A 20,487-nucleotide genomic window follows, 5' to 3' on the forward strand; every position below is an offset into this window, starting at 1 on the left:
TTTTACTGAACCCGGTAATATTATAAATTATGTAAATCTAAAAGCGCACGTATCTCATTTGACCCCGATCACGAGCACCGACAGAGACGGCTATCACAACAGTTAACCCTTGGAGGGCCTCATGACAAAATCAAACTAACCAGTCACTTATCCCTTCCTTTCGCATAAACCACTGTATAATTATAGAAACACAAAGTAAACTCTCTCCGATACATGCCCATCGACATATTAAACTAAGTTCATCTGTGTTCAAACTCAGACAAAGATACTAGCGAGTTTAATAGTTTTAGATATCTATTCATAACATAAACAGCGCTAGCATTTCTGTCGATTCCATTTGGGCATAACTGGCTATCCGGAAGAATACATGCACCGTACTAACTGCTAGGGTAGTTGTTTTCTCCTTTGAATACTCCCACCTGTAATAATGATACCGTAACGTACTCCGTGCGCTATCTTTTGACCATTTGGCAACTTTTCGCTTCGTAGCTGACACGGTACAACACTTTTCTTTGGCTTACTTCACACGGTCAGTCATTTTGTTTACAAAGAAATGGTGTGCAATGCGCATGCGCTAGTAGAGGGAAATCCCTGAACAAAACGTTGGTCAGACAGGTAGAAATACCGATGATTATCTTAGATTTAATCATTTTTATGAATCTATTTCAGCCAAATCCGATCGTTATTTTCCAAAAGGAGTCTCACTTGATATGTATATGTAGTATTTGAAAATAAGACAAAAAAATAGTTACTTCACCGTGATGCCCCTTTAAATACATTACGACATTGAGAGAGGTATTTAAATACGGAAAGTTAATGCAAAATGTTCCTGCCGCTTTGAACGCTTTGCTTTTCGCCTTCCTTTGCCCAGTGGACATTTTAGCCTTGGTAAATATGAATCCATCTTTTTGCAGGTGCATGCGTTGTCATGTTGTGTCAAAAAGTGACATATTTGTTTCTTATTATGTGTCCTGACACTGTAAACACAATAGAGCCACAAGTGTTGTTATATTGAAATTCAAAAAAGTGCCCAAGGGGAGTCTTTAGCCTTATTTATTTTTAATGCCCTTTTGCATGTGAAAGCCTTCGCCACTCAGATGTTGTGTTAAAGGTACTTAAAAGACACACACGGGTTTACATGCTATGTCATGGCACTTAAAACGCAAGAAACTCTATAATTCTTAGATTATGTCGACATCATCAAGAAATTCTTGTGTTTTTGCACTGAAATTCGAAAATGTGCCCAGGAGGAATATTTAGCATGGTATATCATTATTGTTCTTAGGTGTGAGAATGCATTGTACATTGAAATTTTCAACTATTTGTGTTATAATGTGACAACATAGTTCTGATTACGTCTATAGGTTTGAATATCAAACTAATCCAGCATTGTAATACGGTCTAGCCCAACATCGGGATGTCCAATATTAAAAATAACCAACTTCGTGTTAGCTAGATATCATGATATCACTCTTACTTCATTGAGGCGGTTGAGGTAGGTAGTGATGCAGCGTATCGTATCTGATGTACTTACAATGACATTCAGGGAGGATAAACCTTCTACCAAACAGTGGATGGAAGATAAGTCTGATACCTACCTTGAACCCCAGAAGAAGTTACCGTTACTATCTGTTTTATTTGATATCGTTTAAAATTCTGCCTATCTTATAATAATAGTAATTCGAGGTTCTTATATACCGCTTTATCACAACCTAGTTCGTAGGTTGTCTCAAAGCGGTTCACAAATTATTATCCGTGGTTATAGGGTCTATTCCAACCAGCCAATATCATTCTCAACTCTCTGGGGATCATACAGCTGGCACTCAACAATTCTAGCACTGCCCAACCACGTACTATTTTATAGCTGAGTAGACTGGAACAAGCGAGTAAAGTATATTGCTCACAGATACAACACAGTGCCGTGCCGTGGCTCGAACCCGCAACCATTCGGTCACGAGCCCGGCGTTCTACCACTACACTAGCTACCGTGCCTCATCACAAATATGTTTTTATCGTTTTTCTTATCTTTTTTTTTTCATGTTTTTCCTTCTTTTGATGGTTGCTATTTGCTTTTTTTCTTGTTTGTTTGATACTTTCTTGTCTATCTTTATTTACTGACCTGCACTGTATATTCATGTATTTTTTATTTTAATTCCTCAACGTACTTTTATCTCCTTGTAAGTTATGTTTTTCATGTATTGTAAAAAGGATACCAATCTAAAATGTATGGCCCTGGTCATTTATATCATCATTTCTTTATAAAGACATGATATGTTGACGCTTTGTATTTTTTGTTATAAGTGTAATACATGTTTCTTGAAGTTGCGTCGAACAAAAATGTTTATCAAAATTCTTTATATGCTTAACCATGTTGAATGTGTTATTTGTTCTAAAGCTCGTCATTTATTATAATTCTTTTTCGACCACCCTTAACTCCCGAAACTTATCAGGAGTATTCCTTTTTAAGGCGGTCCTCCAAGCAGAATTAGATAAGATTTTTGGCGTAAGATCTTCATGAAACATGTAAAGCTGCTTATAAGCAACACATTCATGGAATTTCTCTTATTCTGATTTTTGACAATATTTGACTGTAGCCTATAGCAGTTTGTTGTTTATGCTCGGAGTTAGAGTCCGTAGAGACAGTTACGTTTATAGAACATACTATGCATTTAATAATCTATTTGAGTCCTAGAGTGGGTTTTTGTGAATAACACAAATAAATGCATAGGCGTCAGTTTTCATTTTTTTCAATTTTGTTGTACCGGAAATAAAATTGATATTGCGCGTGTCAGGCGGATAAAAGTTGGTCCGCGATATGGTGTTTGCAAAGATCGCCGCATCACACAAAGCATTCTCCGAATATCAGGTGTTACTTTTCCTAAGTTCGCTGCAGAGAACGCTAGTGGTCGAATCCCCTTTCATTTCGGGGATGCGCACATACAAAACAATCTCCATCTCGGTCAGTGGTAATCATAGAGAGTACACGTGTATAACCGAATGGTATCCCCAACTGATCCCCACGTGACCCGGTGTGACATTTTGTATTAAAGAGCTATTACTGTCTATATTGTCAATCCACAATCCACTAGATCATTCATAATTCATTTCTTTGCTATAACTCCGGATGCTTGTGTTGTGCCCTTTCAACTTAACACATTATATTTCCGTATTGTTGTATAATACTTATCATTGATAAAATAAATTGTATTTTCTTCTGTAGTAACACTTTTTACACAATCGTACTGTTTATTTGTTACACAATGTTATATATTGGGTAAGGTCTCCATTATTAAATTTGGTCTTTTACCTCTTCAATTATCGGGTTTATCTGTTCGACCAATAGTCTTGATAACAGTAACCTGATAGATGTGTCCATACCGCTGGGTTTGAGAGTGTCCGTTCAAACTGAGGTCAGTATTCATTGTTTACTACTTGGGAAATAGTGATAACAAACGTGGATACTCTCTATCTAAGATGGCAGCCTGGCGACCATCTTGTTTTTTAAATGTCTGGTTGCATATTTCTTCCACCGACCTACGACTTACGAGTTATGTATGTAAACATATTTTCTAAAAGATGTCGACATATTTTAAGATTTTGTCAAATAGGTTGGCAAAAAACCGCGTTTTCCTTGATAATTTTCCTATTTTTTTCTTTTATCTCGTTTGTAGGTCGAAAGTCGTTAGTCGTTAACAGTAATATGTCTTCATACTGATCTCTATTTAACAAATGTATTTAATTTAAGATTTGTATCTACTGTCAATCATTCAATTTTTACTGATGAATTCCTTATCCTTATTCGCAAGTGGGAAAACTGGTCAGGTCCTGTGACATTTTACAATACTAAAACTGATCTGATTTATTTTTCAAGATTTTGTTTTCATTTAAGTTTTGCAAGGTATGGTTTTCTTTTCAGGATTGATTTATTAAAGCTTTAGACATGCAGTAGTGGTACAGGAATCCTGAAGCGCCTTGCGTAATGTGATTGACTGAATTTTGAGATAAATTATAATTTGCAATCATCGTTCTTCTGGATTGCTATAAGTTTAACTTGTATGCGATTTTTCTCTTTTTCCCCCATTAAATCCCGCGTCGAAGCATCTCGTTTCATCTTTTCCGTAGAAGACCTTAATAAATAGGTATTCCCCTTTTTCCCCATGATACTTACTGTAATTTGGGAAAGTATCACGTGACTCTTGTATCTGACACTTTAAGGTTGGTCTCTCCTACACAGCACATTGATATTTATTAATGGAAGACACAAGTAGAAAACCTGTCTATTGTGTTGAATTATTCCACAATTCAATTATATTTTAAAGCACAGAGTCATTCATACAATATTGATACAGATTATCGTATTGTTTTTCCTCATTTATATATTTTTATTTTATTTGTAACGTTATGTGTCCTTGTGGCGATTAATCTCATCAAATTTAGTTTTAGTTTCATTTCTTAAAAGCAACCGGATCGTTAACCCCTCACATTTATTGTCTGTTATCTGAGTCTGGGACTTGAACTGTCATTTCACATGTCACAATAAGAGTGATGCGCTTTATCACGAGACTGGGATCACGCTTTCAAAATGCCATTTGCCTAACCGTTAATCTGACTAAATACATCAGCTATTTATACCGTATCGTGATAATACCTCAAAAACAGAGAGATGACGACAGTTCATATTTTAGTGATGACCGAGAGCTCAGTCAAGGGGGACTATTATAATGTACTTGTTCAATATTCATTTGGGATTTTAAATATTTAAACCCCATTGGATTTGTTTGTTCCTGGCTAGGTGGTTCGACCTATATAGGGATTTATTTGTGTATAATTGATGTAGATTCGAGAATAGGTTTTGTATAATATCTAATTAGTGTTAATACACTTATGAACACTAAACAATTAATGTTATGTACGACTGAATTTAATTCATTGGCTTGGGAGCCACCAAAACAGTGGCTGTTTCACGCGACAGAAAGGCGACACATTCGTCTATTCTCCTTTACGCTATAAACCCAAAGATAAGAAATTCAAGTAAAAATATTTTGAGTGAAAATTAAACGAGAAGCCACTGATCTATATATTATAACCGTAAATCACAAACACAGGTTATTGCCCCTTCAACATTAGGTAATAGATACAGTATGTCAAAAATGAATGACACTGCATCATACAGCTCTTTCGTCTTCCTAGAACTCATCGATGATTCTAGGGGCCACAAAGTTGGGAATTCAAACAGGCTAGACTATTGGTTAATTTCAAAGAAAACAAGTGCTTATTGTAATGGGAGACCTTATCAGATTTCCCCAAACGACCCCGCAGCTATGTCCACAGTGCCAAAATACACCTACATACCAAAGTTGAGCAAAATCGATCAATATTTTATTTCGACCAATCAGAGGCCGTGGAGTCCATCTTGAAAGCACACCCCCTTACCATGATAAACACCTGCGTAAAGTTTCATGAATTTACGTTCAATATTTTTTGAGAAATGTGTCGGAAACCATTTACGGCAAAAGAAGAAGAAGAAGAAGAAGAAATGGAGTAAAACCAATGTGTCCCCCACTTGGTTTGGAGACATAATAATAAGTAAATGTGAATAGTATAAACCGTGCCACACTCAGAAGAGACAGTGACCAATAAGGTTACGGCAAACCTCGGGACTAAACAATCCACCTTTAGTCTACTACCTTGTATCGTGAACTATGAACGTAACACTGTCTCGATTCCCGCTATGAGGAGGTGACATTGCTTCAAGTTGATCTTTTACAGGGCGGGTGTCGTCAGTGAAGCGGAAGACGCTTACCCTTCCTACCCTTCCTACCCTTCCTTCCTACCCTTCTTACCCTTCCTACCCTTCCCGAACACCTACCTTGTACTTTTTCGAGGATCTCATGTCTCATATTCTGCCCTACGTTATTGACTTTTGAGGTCGATTTACGTTATTTCTTTGTTGACGTTTCCCCTCGACGTTTTGCGTTTTGGGATATTTATATAGATGTGTCTGTTACCAATTAACTAGTAAACCAGATTTCTTAGCAAAAGCCCCTGTTTGTGTTAAAGCAACATTATGGTTGTCGGCACGGTTTGATTCCCAAAATGAAATTTCAATGTCGTCCTTGATTATTGATATCTTCACTGTCTCTTATATTGGTTGAGTTCTGCGAAATATTCTTATTATTGAGGCGAACGTGATGACGGATACCAAATAAAGTACAGAAGTATACGGGCACCCTTTGTTTAAGTCATGATGTTTAACGTGTAACAATTTTTAAGGCGTTATTCCTAACTGTGAACTCGGGGTTCTTGCAAAAATTACTCGACAATCAATCTGTTGTTTCTTTTGGTTTATAACATCATTTGCAAAATCCCTAAAATAATATAAAAACACTAATTGTACAATACAGACACATATTAGACATATTGCTAATCGAACACACCGAACATTAACTTTTACAATACATAACGAGAACAATAGAATATTTAAAAGGACGAGAACACAATTCTATGACTACTAGATAAAAGATGACCTAAGCAGTTTATCGAAATATGGAATTACGGTATCGTTACATACAAATATATATTATGGAATATTCCCAGTATAGAATGTAACTTATATTTTACTTTTACTTTTACTCGCAACTAATGTACACAAAGGCGTTTACGTAAGTCTAAAATAATAATTTACCCAAAAATACTTAATTAATTAAATATACATTCTGTAAAAGACTAACCCTGCATGTGGTGCTGAAGATATGTTTAGATGAATTATCGATCGAGCATACCAACCATCGATTATAAATAAACTTCAGGCATTACATGTAGGTCTAACCCCTTGAAAATAAACTGCCCAAGTGAAGAGAGAGAGAGAAAAGCGGGAAATAAGAGAAGCGTTGCATTGCGCATGAATGTTCAAAGAGGTCAGTCCGGTCAACAAAAGAATACAACGCATAACACATAACATCACAGGTGTTACACAATTACATACTTATACAATGTGCATGATACGGGCCATAACACATGACATCACAGGAGTTACACAATCACATACTTATACAATATACATGATACGGGCCATAACACATGGCATCACAGGTGTAACACAATCACATACTCATACAATGTGCATGATACGGGCCATAACACATGACATCACAGGTGTTACACACTCACATACTTATACAATGTGCATGATACGGGCCATAACACATGACATCACAGGTGTTACACAATCACATACTTATACAATGTGCATGCTACGGGCCATGATACATGACATCACAGGTGTTACACACTCACATACTTATACAATGTGCATGATACGGGCCATAACACATGACATGACAGGTGTTACACACTCACATACTTATACAATGTGCATAATACGGGGCATAACACATGACAGTGTTACACAATCACATACTTATACAATGTGCATGATACGGGCCATAACACATGACATCACAGGTGTTACACACTCACATACTTATACAATGTGCATGATACGGGCCATAACACATGACATCACAGGTGTCACACAATCACATACTTATACAATGTGCATGATACGGGCAATAACACATGACATCACAGCTGTTACACACTCACATACTTATACAATGTGCATGATACGGTCCATAACACATGACATCACAGGTGTTACACAATCACATACTTATACAATGTGCATGATACGGGCCATAACACATGACATGACAGGTGTTACACACTCACATACTTATACAATGTGCATGATAGGGCCATAACACATGACATCACAGGTGTTACACACTCAAATACTTATACAATGTGTATGATACGGGCCATAACACATGACATCACAGGTGTTACACAATTACATACTTATACAATGTGCATGATACGGGCCATAACACATGCCATCACAGGTGTTACACACTACCCTACTTATACAATGTGCATGATACGGGCCATAACACATGCCATCACAGGTGTTACACACTACCCTACTTATACAATGTGCATGATACGGGCCATAACACATGCCATCACAGGTGTTACACACTACCCTACTTATACAATGTGCATGATACGGGCCATAAAACATGACATCACAGGTGTTACACACTAACCTACTTATACAATGTGCATGATACGGGCCATAATAACAAGTATCCAGAAAACTTAAGTACGGGTCACGGATACAGCGGCACGAACGGAAAATGTAACTCACTTAAAGAAATTTCGAGGATAAAGTTTTTATTTTCTCTCAAATCCAAATAATCAAATTAAAGCCGAAATATATAACATACACTAAATACAACAGGGGACCACATAACTATGCATTTAAAAGGTCTATGCATCAACTGTGTGGTAGAGTTACCGCACTAGGACAAACAGGGAATACGTGATCAATATGCATCGTTATCAAAAAAATGATAATTCATGATGGCAGGCCTATCAAGCGATAAGAATTTGTTATGAGCCAAACGTCGAAGACGGAGAAAATCACTTAAAACGTCGTTTTAAAATCTTATCTGTAAATTTCAATTGCGCCGCTTAATTTCTCTCAAATCTAGGCTGTTATCTATTGTAGAAGTTTAAAGCAATCCAATATGGCCTTCAAAAATAAAGAGACAGAAAAAAAGTGATTATTGAAATATTTAAATAACCCCCTTTTCATCCCATATGAATTGTTGATATTCAAAACACATTTTTAAGAGCGATAGCAAACCTCCTGAAAATGTCCCTAAAACTGTCACTTGTTTTGTAATTTCACATAGAAACGTTGACGCGGAAACTCGGTACTGTCTCGAAGGTCTGCACCAAAGTGAACAATACTTCGCATACAATTAGTCATGACTAAGTGTAGAAACTGACACAAGTAAAGTCGACAACGAAAGGGATCTCTTATCGATAAACCTATCTCCTCTTCTCCCCTAGACTATGGTATGCTATACCGAAGGCTCTTTACACGACACCTTGTAGATGATACCTGTGGGTTATATCGACAGGTGTAACAAATGACATGGGCCAGCCTACCGTTGCGATTGGACATGTATTTATTACGTTTACATTACTGCAAGCCTTCAATGTGATCGTATCATATTTCATGAGTGCTGAGCAGGTATTTGTATCAAGAGGAAACCCTAGGATCCTGATGATGAACACAGACTTCCACCGACATGGGAGTCGAACCCACGCCTACCAAAACGTGGGGGCTAATATACAATGAATGCTCGACTGCGCGGCAGGTGCTCGTTTTTACAGTACAACTTTTCTTGAACGATAAAATCTGTTGTATCCTTCATTTTTACCTTCTCTATTATAGAATGCTCATTAAAACTAAAATACTTGACATCCAAGTATAATTATTCCATTCTGCCTCCACTTTTAGCTGTTATATCCAACGGGTGCTCTCATGTGAAGCCATATTTCGTCTTTAATCCCCAATTTCCGAATGACGATACTTAAACGTTACATCTATATTGATTAAGATTGAGGTATAAAACAAAAGCTCTGAAATCCATGACGAATTCCCCCACGGGCAGTATTCATTGTTTGATATACGGAATGGCCGTTGTTTCATGACAATGTCAATAAAACTAGGATACCAGCGTTTTGATAACTGATAGACCTGAGATTTATACCTGATCGATCAGACGCAAAGTTTACTTCGACCATACAGTAGTAATCGCGGCACAAGGGGCTTGTCACAGTACAATGGGGTAACTGCAGTACAAGGGGTTTGTAACAGTACAATGGGGTAACTGCAGTACAAGGGGCTTGTCACAGTGCAATGGGGTAACTGCAGTACAAGGGGCTAGTCACACGGCAGAGGGCTTTCTAACACGTACTCCCACCAGGCATTAACAAGGAAAGGGGCCTAGCGTTAGCGTAATAAAATCTATTGCATCATTATATCATATATTTTTTGCATATATCTAAAGCATTTGTATAAGTTCCACAGTCAGCTCTTACTTTCAAAGCAGCACTACTTTAAACTTCAACTCAACTTTCAAAGTATTCAAATACGTCTTGCGTTAGTAAACATCTGGCACTCTAACAAAAAAGGTGAATAAATGGTAAATAGTAAATTTCCTCGTTGTCTGTTGATGCTGTGGTATATTTTGTCCTTTTGTGTTAATATTTTGTTGGAAATATATCTATAAATATATGTACATACTTTTTCATTTTGAAGCTGAGTATTTTCCATCCTCGTATGCTGACGGTGTGGTATATTTTGTCTTTTAATGTTTACGCTGTGGTATATTTTGACCATGTGTGATGACGTTGTGGTATATTTTAACTTTGTGTGTTGACGTTGACGCAGTGGTGAAGTTTGTCGTTTTGAGGTTAAGCTGTGGTTAATTTTGACCTTCAGTGATAACACTGTTATATTTTGTCCTTGAGTGATAACGCTGTGTCATATTTTGTCTTCGTTTCTTGACGTATATTATCTAAGTGTGATGGCGCTGTGGTATATGTTGTCCCTATGTGATGACGCTATGGTATATGTTGTCCCATTGTGATGACGCTGTGGTATATTTGTCCCTATGTGTTGACGCTGTAGTATATTTTGTCCGTATGTTATGACGCTTTGGTTTAGTTTGTCCTTATGTGTTGAAGATGTTGTATATGTTGTCCCTATGTGTTGACGATGTGGTATATGTGTCCCTATGTGATGATGCTGTGGTATATTTTGTCCCTATGTGATGACGCTGTGGTATATTTGTCCCTATGTGATGATGCTGTGATATATTTGTCCCTATGTGATGATGCTGTGGTATATCTGTCCCTATGTGATGATGCTGTGGTATATTTTGTCCCTATGTGATGACGCTGTGGTTAATCTTGACCTTGAGTGATGATGCTGTGGTATATCTGTCCCTATGTGATGATGCTGTGGTATATTTTGTCCCTATGTGATGATGCTGTGGTATATCTGTCCATATGTGATGACGCTGTGGTATATTTTGTCCCTATGTGATGACGCTGTGGTTAATCTTGACCTTGATTGATGACGCTGTGGTATATTTTGTCCCTATGTGATGACGCTGTGGTATATTTTGTCCCTATGTTATGACGCTGTGGTATATTTTGTCCCTATGTGTTGACGATGTGGTATATGTGTCCCTATGTGATGATGCTGTGGTATATTTGTCCCTATGTGATGACGCTGTGGTTAATCTTGACCTTGAGTGATGATGCTGTGGTATATCTGTCCCTATGTGATGACGCTGTGGTATATCTGTCCCTATGTGATGACGCTGTGGTATATTTTGTCCCTATGTGATGACGCTGTTGTATATTTGTCCCTATGTGATGACGCTGTGGTATATGTGTCCCTATGTGATGGCGCTGTGGTATATTTTGTCCCTATGTGATGACGCTATGGTTAATCTTGACCTTAAGTGATGACGCTGTGGTATATTTTTTCCCTATGTGATGACGCTATGGTTAATCTTGACCTTGAGTGATGACTCTGTGGCATATTTCGTCGTTTTGTGTTTGTGTTATTTCTTTGATGTGGCCCGTCCTTGGTATTTGATAATGAGTTACACAACTTAAATACACATTATATCTGTTACCAAAGCGAAACAGAAAACAATTAGGTTTTCCTGCTTTTCCTTTATGTGAAGAATAATCATATTGCAGCCATTCAATCTAGTCGTTTTCTCACTAGTATCATAGGGAGAGTGTTGCATTTAGAACGAAATCTCATTACGTGTTGCTGTTAATAACTGGACTTTTTACCCTTCTCGATACAACTATAAAGATTTAGAAACATTTCATTGTAACGGTTTTTACTGTTAGAGATGCCATAGACCGACACGTGATACATTTTCAAATATGGATTGGGAAATATTTTCAAAGTAACAGGGCCGATTTTATTCAGGTTTTATTTAATTTCAGTGTTAAATTTCCATGTAACTAATTTACCAGTTCAATCATTACTACAAGAGCACTAGAAATAAGCCCGCATTATGTCTGAAACGTTTTCACCAGGAAAACAGTGTCATGCCATGACTAAAACAGTATTTTGTGGGATGGGGACATCTATTTTACAGTCACTAGTTTCTTATCGAGAACTGACTGACACAGAGTCATACTGTATAACATTAAGTGTTCATGTGCACTTTCTTTCGTGGTTTGGAGCTTTCAAATTATTTCGTGGGTACAAACTTTCATGGTCAGCCACGTACAACGAAATATATCCACCATTCCAAGAATCTTGTTTCCCAACACCGTAACACATTTGCGGTATGTTTTAAAATGACAAAGAGTCACATTTATCTCTGTTCATGTCCAACAATTGAAATAATTAAGACACACGGAAAGTAAACATATCTGCGGCGGGAGTGTTAACATCGGTCATACTAAGAAACACTGACATGTAATTCTCGCGACGGATGGTCCACTGCTGAAGGAGAATAGTAACGAAACTTTGTCGAATGACGTCACCAAACAAAATACATTTATTGAACTAAAAACACATCGATACTAAAACAAGCAAGGTCGACCTTTCGTGAAAAAATGTCTGTCGACGTAAACTATAATTGTTTTCACTCTATTCTCTTGTAGTGTTCGCCTTTCATGAACGCGCGGATTATTCCTTGTCTTGTTTCCTGTTCAAGGTGATTTGTATCACATTGCCCGGTCACACAAACTTTAAACCCTCGGTAAAGTGTACTGTTGATGGCGACACAGTAATGACTCCTACTCAACTCGTTATGGAAACAGATTAGCTGACAAGCATGAAATTGTTTGAAATTTGAAATCTGAAAATTAGCTCTTAATGTAATAGACGGACGGATTAAAAGTAATTATCTGTGCATTTTGCGGTATTTAGCCGAAAATATTGTTTTGAAAATCTCCGTTAGATTGTATTGAAACAGTTGGACCAATGTCTAGTTGTTGTTAAGTTAAATTCTGTTAAGGACTTTACGTGTAAACGTATCCGTTCTTGTTATATGTTCATTATATCATATTTACATTTCCGCTTTTCGATACAGATGTAAAAAGAGGCTGATCCCTGAAGGTCGGGGATCGAGAAAAAATACACCTGCTGTTTCCCAATTTACATGTATCGTATGAGGCGACTGATGAGGGACTCCCCTGTAGGATTGGGGATTTGACCAAAATAAATCTGCTGCACTTATAGCAATAGTTGGGATCTTAATATTTCTCTCGACTTCTAACTACCTTTTCACTAGTGGCTTGCTTGGCAAAACGTCACGTTTGGCTTTAAGGTTGAGTGTTTGCCCTGGTGAGGAAGGCAATGGGTTCTGTCCCCAGGCCGGGACATATCAAAGTCCTTAAAAGTGGAAGTTGTTATTCCTGCTTAGCGTTCAGCTTAACGTTGTCTTATTTCTGACGTCATAAACAAACGATAGCATGATGGAGAACACATACAATTGCAGTGTTAGTCTTTCATATAAATATAACGCAAACTTACTAAAGCCATCGTAACAAGCAAATACTAAGCGGGCGTTAGGCTGTTTAAGGAATAGATCTTGTGCTGACAATAAAAACCCTTCAAAATAGCACATTTGATGGAATATACAGAATTGTGAGGTCAGGCCTAAGACAACTACAATGACGTCATCAAATTGTAGCTGGCAAGATTGAAGACTTGATTATGTAAATCCATATTTTTCGCCAATATTCACATACTTTCTAACTGATATGATTAAAAAATGAATTCGTTTTCATTTCATGTAAGATTTGTGGAATCTTTCCAGAAAGCAGCATAATGTGATACGATAACGCGATACACATGTAACGAGATTAAGACTCCAAGTTTGGAATTCATATCGCTGGTTACAATTTATATTTAATCCCGTGAATTTAATCTGAAAGTCAAACTAATTTCTGCTCGTTGACAAAACATGACGAATCACTCACTCAAATGGCTATATATCATAACCAATACTAAAGTATCCACTGATTTTCCTGTTATTTTTTTAACAACAGACAAACCGGTATTTACTATCATGTAAACTATTTAATTGCATTGCCTGGCTTCCGTAACTAATCTAAAACGATGCTTGTCGAAAAACTCAATTGCCATTTGATGCTGTTCGTTCTGAGGACCTGTCATCACGATACGGACACCGTCAAATCGTCACTGAATAATGTATAGTGGTAACTGTCACCCAGGGACTGTGTGACCCTCTCCGGGACAAACTCAGCCCGACAGTCACCTAGGCTGCTGTGTTAATGTCACTTAGCATGGCAGAACTGTTGGGCTGGGAGTCTAGAATGGTTCGAACAAAATAGGTCAGCCGAGAGGTCTAGGTTGTTAATAACCCTGATCGGTCCATGACAATTAACAGTACGAGGAGGTCGACAGATCAAAACATCTATTAGGCCTTGGTAGGGGCAGCAAAGGATTTGACAGCAAAGGTTGACCGGTAGTTCCAAAGGTCCGGAAAGTCTTGGTCGGTTGAATGTTTGACAACCAAGGTTAATAAATATGTCAAGAGAGTTTTCGAAACATTATTAAAGCATTTAGTACCGGTCAGCTGACAGCGAGAGGATTTACAACCCGGTCGGTTAACGGTTTTAAAGCATTAAACATCTCAGTCAGCTGACGTCATTTGACGGTTCGAGGGCATTTAACAACCTAATCAGCTGACGTCATTTGCTTAGTCTATTTACTATCATGTAAACTATTTAATTGCATTGTTGACAGTTCTAGTGCATTTAACAACCCAGTCAGATGACGTCAGTTGATGGTTCTAGAGCATTTAACAACCCGGTCAGATGACGTAATTTGACGGTTCTAGAGCAATTCACAACCTGGTCAACTGACATCAGTTGACGGTTCGAGAACATTTAACAACCTAATCAGCTGACGTCATTTGACGGTTCTAGAGCATTTAACAACCTAATCAGCTGACGTCATTTGATGGTTCTAGAGCATTTAACAACCTAGTCAGCTGACGTTATTTGACGGTTCTAGGGCATTTAACAACCTAATCAGCTGACGTCAGTTGACGGCTCTACAGCATTTAACAACCCAGTAGGCTGACGTCATTTGACAGTTCTAGTGCATTTAACAACCCAGTCAGATGACGTCAGTTGATGGTTCTAGGGCATTTAACAACCCGGTCAGATGACGTCATTTGACGGTTCTAGAGCAATTCACAACCGGGTCAGCTGACGTCAGTTGACTGTTCTAGAGCATTTAACAACCTAATCAGCTGACATCATTTGATGGTTCTTGAACATTTAACAACCTAATCAGCTGACGTCATTTGACGGCTCAAGAGCATTTAACAACCCGGTCAGATGACTTCATTTGACGGCTCTAGAGCATTTAACAGCCCAGTCAGCTGACGTCAGTTGACGGTTCTAGAGCATTTAACAACCCGGTCAGATGACTTCATTTGACGGCTCTAGAGCACTTAACAGTCCAGTCAGCTGACGTCAGTTGACGGTTCTAGAGCATTTAACAACCCGGTCAGATGACGTCATTTGACGGTTCTAGAGCATTTAACAACCCAGTCAGCTGACTTCATTTGACGGTTCTAGAGCATTTAACAACCCAGTCAGCTGACGTCAGTTGACGGTTCTAGAGCATTTAACAACCCAGTCAGCTGACGTCAGTTGACATTTTGAGAACATTTAACAACCTAATCAGCTGACGTCAGTTGACGGTTCTAGAGCATTTAACAACCCAGTCAGCTGACGTCAGTTGACTGTTCTAGAGCAATTCATATGGTCATATGGTGTGGTAAAAAATGTTTACTTTGTTTGGTACGAAAGTTTTAAAGTGATGTTTCTTTTTATCGCGTGTCCAGTGGTTATCTGACAGTAGTGGTAGAGTAATAGTGGTGATGACGCCTCTAGTTAAGAGTGTAAGATTTCTATTTTTACCTGATGTGTTTGTAAACAGATAATTAATAATTTCCTTATATGTTGGTAAAAAGATCATTTATAATTACCTTATGTGTTGGGTAACATATCATTTATAATTACCTTATATATTGGTAAACAGATAATTCATAATTAGCTTATGTGTTGGGTAACAGATCATTTATAATTACCTTATATTTTGGTCAACAGATAAGTTATAATAACCTTATATATTGGTAAACAGATAAGTTATAATTACCTTAACCTTTGAACATGTCGGACTGATGTGGTCTTATGTTCTAGCAGAACATAAGTGACCCGCTAATGCAGAATGTTAAGAGTGTACGATTTCTATTTTTACCTTATGTGTTTGTAAAGAGATAATTGATCATTTCCTTATATGTTGGTAAAGAGATATTAAAATGACCTAATATGTTGGTTAACAAATTATATATAATTACCTTATATGTTGGTAAACAGATAATTTATGATTACCTTATATGGTGGTAAACAGATAATTTATAAATACCTTATGTATTGGTAAACAGATAAGTTATAATTACCTTATATGTTGGTTGGATCGCTCTGAACCTCTCTCTGGGATGATAACTTGGAGGTCACGTGTGTCCCGTTTATGTCACTAAGTTCTCGTTCCTATTTCTCTGTACTGCATGAAAATAGAATTTGTTGAAATTATAACATGTAAAATATAATACTGGTTCACTTATACTCTATGTGATACACCATGCTGGTTAGCTTACACTCAATGTAATATATAATAATTGTTGCCGTTCGCTCAATACAATATATAATGCCGGTTACCTTACACTTAATGTAATATATAGTATTTGTTGCCGCACGCTCAATTCAATATACAATACTGGTTCACTTATACTCAATTGGATATATAATGCCGGTTACCTTACACTCATTGTAATATATACTATTGTTGTCGCACGCTCAATCCAATATATAATGCTGGTTGCCTTACACTCAGTGTGTTATATACTACAGGTTGCATTACATTTTATGATTGTCGTAATCTTTCTTTATCCAATATATAGGCTCAGTATTTTGCAATTTTACAATAGCCAGACACATAGTAAGAAATTAATTATGGAATATTTTTATGAATAAGTGGTTAAATGGATCTAAAAAAGTGATATTAACGAAGTCGAGTTCAATATCACTTTTTCAGGTCAATATAATCAAACATTCATATGTTATTATAAATATTAAATAATGCTTTGGCCATTAAACATGTATGTATGGATGAAATTTAATGGGCAAAAGAACTGCATTTACCGAGAGCATTGTGACGTTACAATTGAAATGACGTCATAAAAGGAATATTGGTCTGCTGTTGCTGAAATAGCAACACCTAGCTCTGAACTTAATACCATATAGCGCCGCCCTCCACGTGATAATGACCCAGCCAATGAGGATGTAGGATAAGCGTGTGTCATCTTATATTGTATCATAGTATACGGTTTGTATCGGAGTAGCAGAGGCCATTCGTTGTAATCATGATTTAGGTCATCAGAAATGGAGAGTTCACCGTATTATTTTTTTGCTAATGAGATAAAGTATTCTTTCCTTTTTAAAAACCCCTGATATCTTTCACACTGTGACAGGTATCAAAATGGATACCGTCACTTTGGTAAGATATCGCTTTTGGTTTTGACCAATCAGAGCAGTACTTTCTATTCACTGTATTCCTACCTAAACACAATGTCTTGTTCGGTGAATATGATGGTAGAACAAATGGTTATATGGGTAAATCGTTGATTAAGATACTAAGTTATTTACTTACTATATACAATGGGTAACTGTTTTTGCAGATTTTATCAGAAAATAGCAGAAACTTTTGTTTAGTTGCCATTTCAAAAATGACGCAAAGCCTAGTTCCCAAGCGTGGCGTCATTGCAATATGGTACAAAAGGTTACTTCATTAGTTTATCTCTCTTATTTTCTAATTCACTTTTCCAATGTCAGCATATTGCATAAAGATCAGCCACCAAAGTATATCATGACAGCACGATTTATCGGCATAAATGTACATGTAAGATATATGATATAATGTTTAATGATAGAAAAATTATTAAACTATGCAAATAATACTTATCTGTTAACACCTCGAAGGCTAGGGTAATCGAAATACGATTAACCTATGCAAATAACTCTATGTTTTAATATTTCCAAGGCGGCGACATTATGGGAGCAGCTTAATTGTTCAGAACAAATATATATCAATGCACGAGACTTGCTAATAGCTTTCAATATTCGAAAGCTAAATCAACTATGCAAATAATACTTATCTTCTATCATCTCGAAGGCGACGATTTTATGTGTGCAGTCTCAATGTGCATTCATTTATACAGTTAGATAATCAGGACGAATGTACATCATTTGTACGTAACGAGATAATGATATACTTAAATCTGCTGTTGTAGACTCTGTACTAGTGTATTGCTGCTCCAGGGATTACCTGATCAGTCAGGAGAAGGTTCAATACTCATTGAAGCAGTATATATCACCACTGTTGCATAAGAACAAAGTATTAAATGTACCTCGGAAAATTTACTTTGATTTATCAATTTTTCTCTTGTGAAAAGTAAGGCATACTATTTTCTTTAATCTCACAACAGCATTGGCGTTAAACATTTTACTTGTGTATTTGTGTTGAAGACTTTGTTCTTTTGTGACGTCACACGTTAGTATTTGCCGAAGAGTTGAGTCAACAAAGGTATCCGTTGTTACGGACAACCAAACCACTGCCAACATAAGCTAGTGAGTATAAAGATATGGCCTTTTTAAACAGTCACATAATATAATTGAGGAAAAATCAGCAGGTTTAAACTATCTTGTTAACATGATTGACTAAACCTAAGTATACAAAACCAAACCCACTTCTTCCACCCACCATTTTAATTGTGTATTACTATTCCATGTAACAATATATTAAGTACTTTGAGTATTTCGGATGAAGCATTTTCTTGTGGGAGCATACATAAGTACATGATTCAGGAATATTATTCGTTTCTCAGGATGCGACAAGTTGGAACTCACCATAGTTGGTTTGCTTGAGCCGATCAACTGAACTTATATATACTAATGTAGAGACACAATGTGTATGAGCTCAGAACTGTGGTCTATGCAAATGGATGTCAGAAGATTTTTTTATATGTATACATAAACTGAAAAGGGAGTCTGTGTTAATTTTTATCTCCCTTGGTTATTTCTCAATTTTTTTTCCAATATTGGCTGTTTCATCTAGCCTTCAGTGGGGAAGACATTCATGAGTAGTCCCCATGAATGTCTTTGTGTCTGAGGCTGGTCACTGATTGGTCAAGGGATCAGAGGTGACGCTCTCTCACTCTGGGACATATCCCCGTATCAGGCAGCCACTATATTTGTAAGCTCATCAAGCTCTCAGATAATTAATTGTTAAACCCTTTCTATCGTCAATATTTTGTTTCTTTATTTTGAAGGAGCGTAGGTTGTTCAGATGTAGTGTTTAATAACATTGTCCAAGATTACTATGTACTGTGTATCATTAGATGTATATAATTTGTAACCTGACAGGTTGTTGCTAGTTTATGTTGAAGTGAGACAACACTTGCCGACTGGTCAGAGCATTGGGTAAACCTACCTCCCCTAATTAACAGGGTTGGGGCAGCCGTCTCGCAGTAATCATGTAAAGATGGGTTTGGCAACCCCACCTTTGACCAATGTTTGGCGTTTCTTGGCAACCCCACTTGGGATAGCTGATATAGTTTGTAGTAGTGGCTGCCATGCGTGTGTGGTGGCAGCTACTGGGTTATTTAATTTTTCTTATAATTTTACATATCTTATTGATTTTATGCTAAGAGCCCTAGTGTGGCTCTATTGATATTAATGAATTCAATGTCACCAATCTGGTGGCCATTTTCATTCATATTGTTGTACGAGTTTTGCTTGTTATGAGTGCAGGGACATACACTTGTCTAACGGAGAAATCTGTCTGGATGGTTTGTTTGTTAAGTTTTAAGGTGTTCTGTAAACAGATGAATACAAAAGAAACAGGATGCGAATACAAACTGTTCATCCTCGTGTTTTAAGTATTTTACAAGCCTTGAAGACACCCACTCTTCAGGTACACCTACACCTATCTTCCTTGTTCCTTTTCAAGGGTCTTTATGTCAATCCTTCCTTGGTTCGTATTTGTTCTAGTTTGATCGTTTTGAGGCTGAATTATTGTTTTTGTTGACACCTTCGTATAACTATGCCTTTAATGGCTATAATTCAAACAACTTAAGTCATATCATAATCAAACACTGTTCATTATATAATCACGAATATGCTAATACTGTTTGCCGGTAAACTTGCGCTGCAGTGTAATTATTGCCTCCCCGTCCTCCAAGATGAGGGCGAATTCATCACGCGGCGAATATTAGTACATAGTGTACCCTTATAGTAATTACATGTGACGGGATAAATTTACACTGGGCGAATAGAGATTTTGCCAGTGAGGGGCGAATATTTGATTGGGCGAAAGTTTCCTGGTAGAGAATCTATTGTTTTTTACTAGGTTAAGTCCCAGATTTATGAACGTTGCATAACATGTTTATTTTGTTTTATCTTAGACCTTGTAGGGGTGGGGGAGGG

At 37.2% G+C, this 20,487-nt stretch overlaps 1 long non-coding RNA gene across 1 annotated transcript in view; it reads right to left on the reverse strand.

Moving 5' to 3' along the window:
- LOC110466796 overlaps positions 1 to 20,487 on the reverse strand; it is a 42,704-nt gene that overhangs the window by 14,225 nt on the left and 7,992 nt on the right. Inside the window, exon 2 of the long non-coding RNA XR_002464777.1 lies at positions 16,404 to 16,507. This is a non-coding gene — a long non-coding RNA (uncharacterized LOC110466796). The remainder of the gene's footprint in view (positions 1 to 16,403; positions 16,508 to 20,487) is intronic.

The sequence above is a fragment of the Mizuhopecten yessoensis genome, unplaced genomic scaffold, assembly GCF_002113885.1.
Source record: "Mizuhopecten yessoensis strain PY_sf001 unplaced genomic scaffold, ASM211388v2 scaffold1707, whole genome shotgun sequence".
In the NCBI taxonomy this organism is placed as follows: Eukaryota; Metazoa; Mollusca; class Bivalvia; order Pectinida; family Pectinidae; genus Mizuhopecten; species Mizuhopecten yessoensis.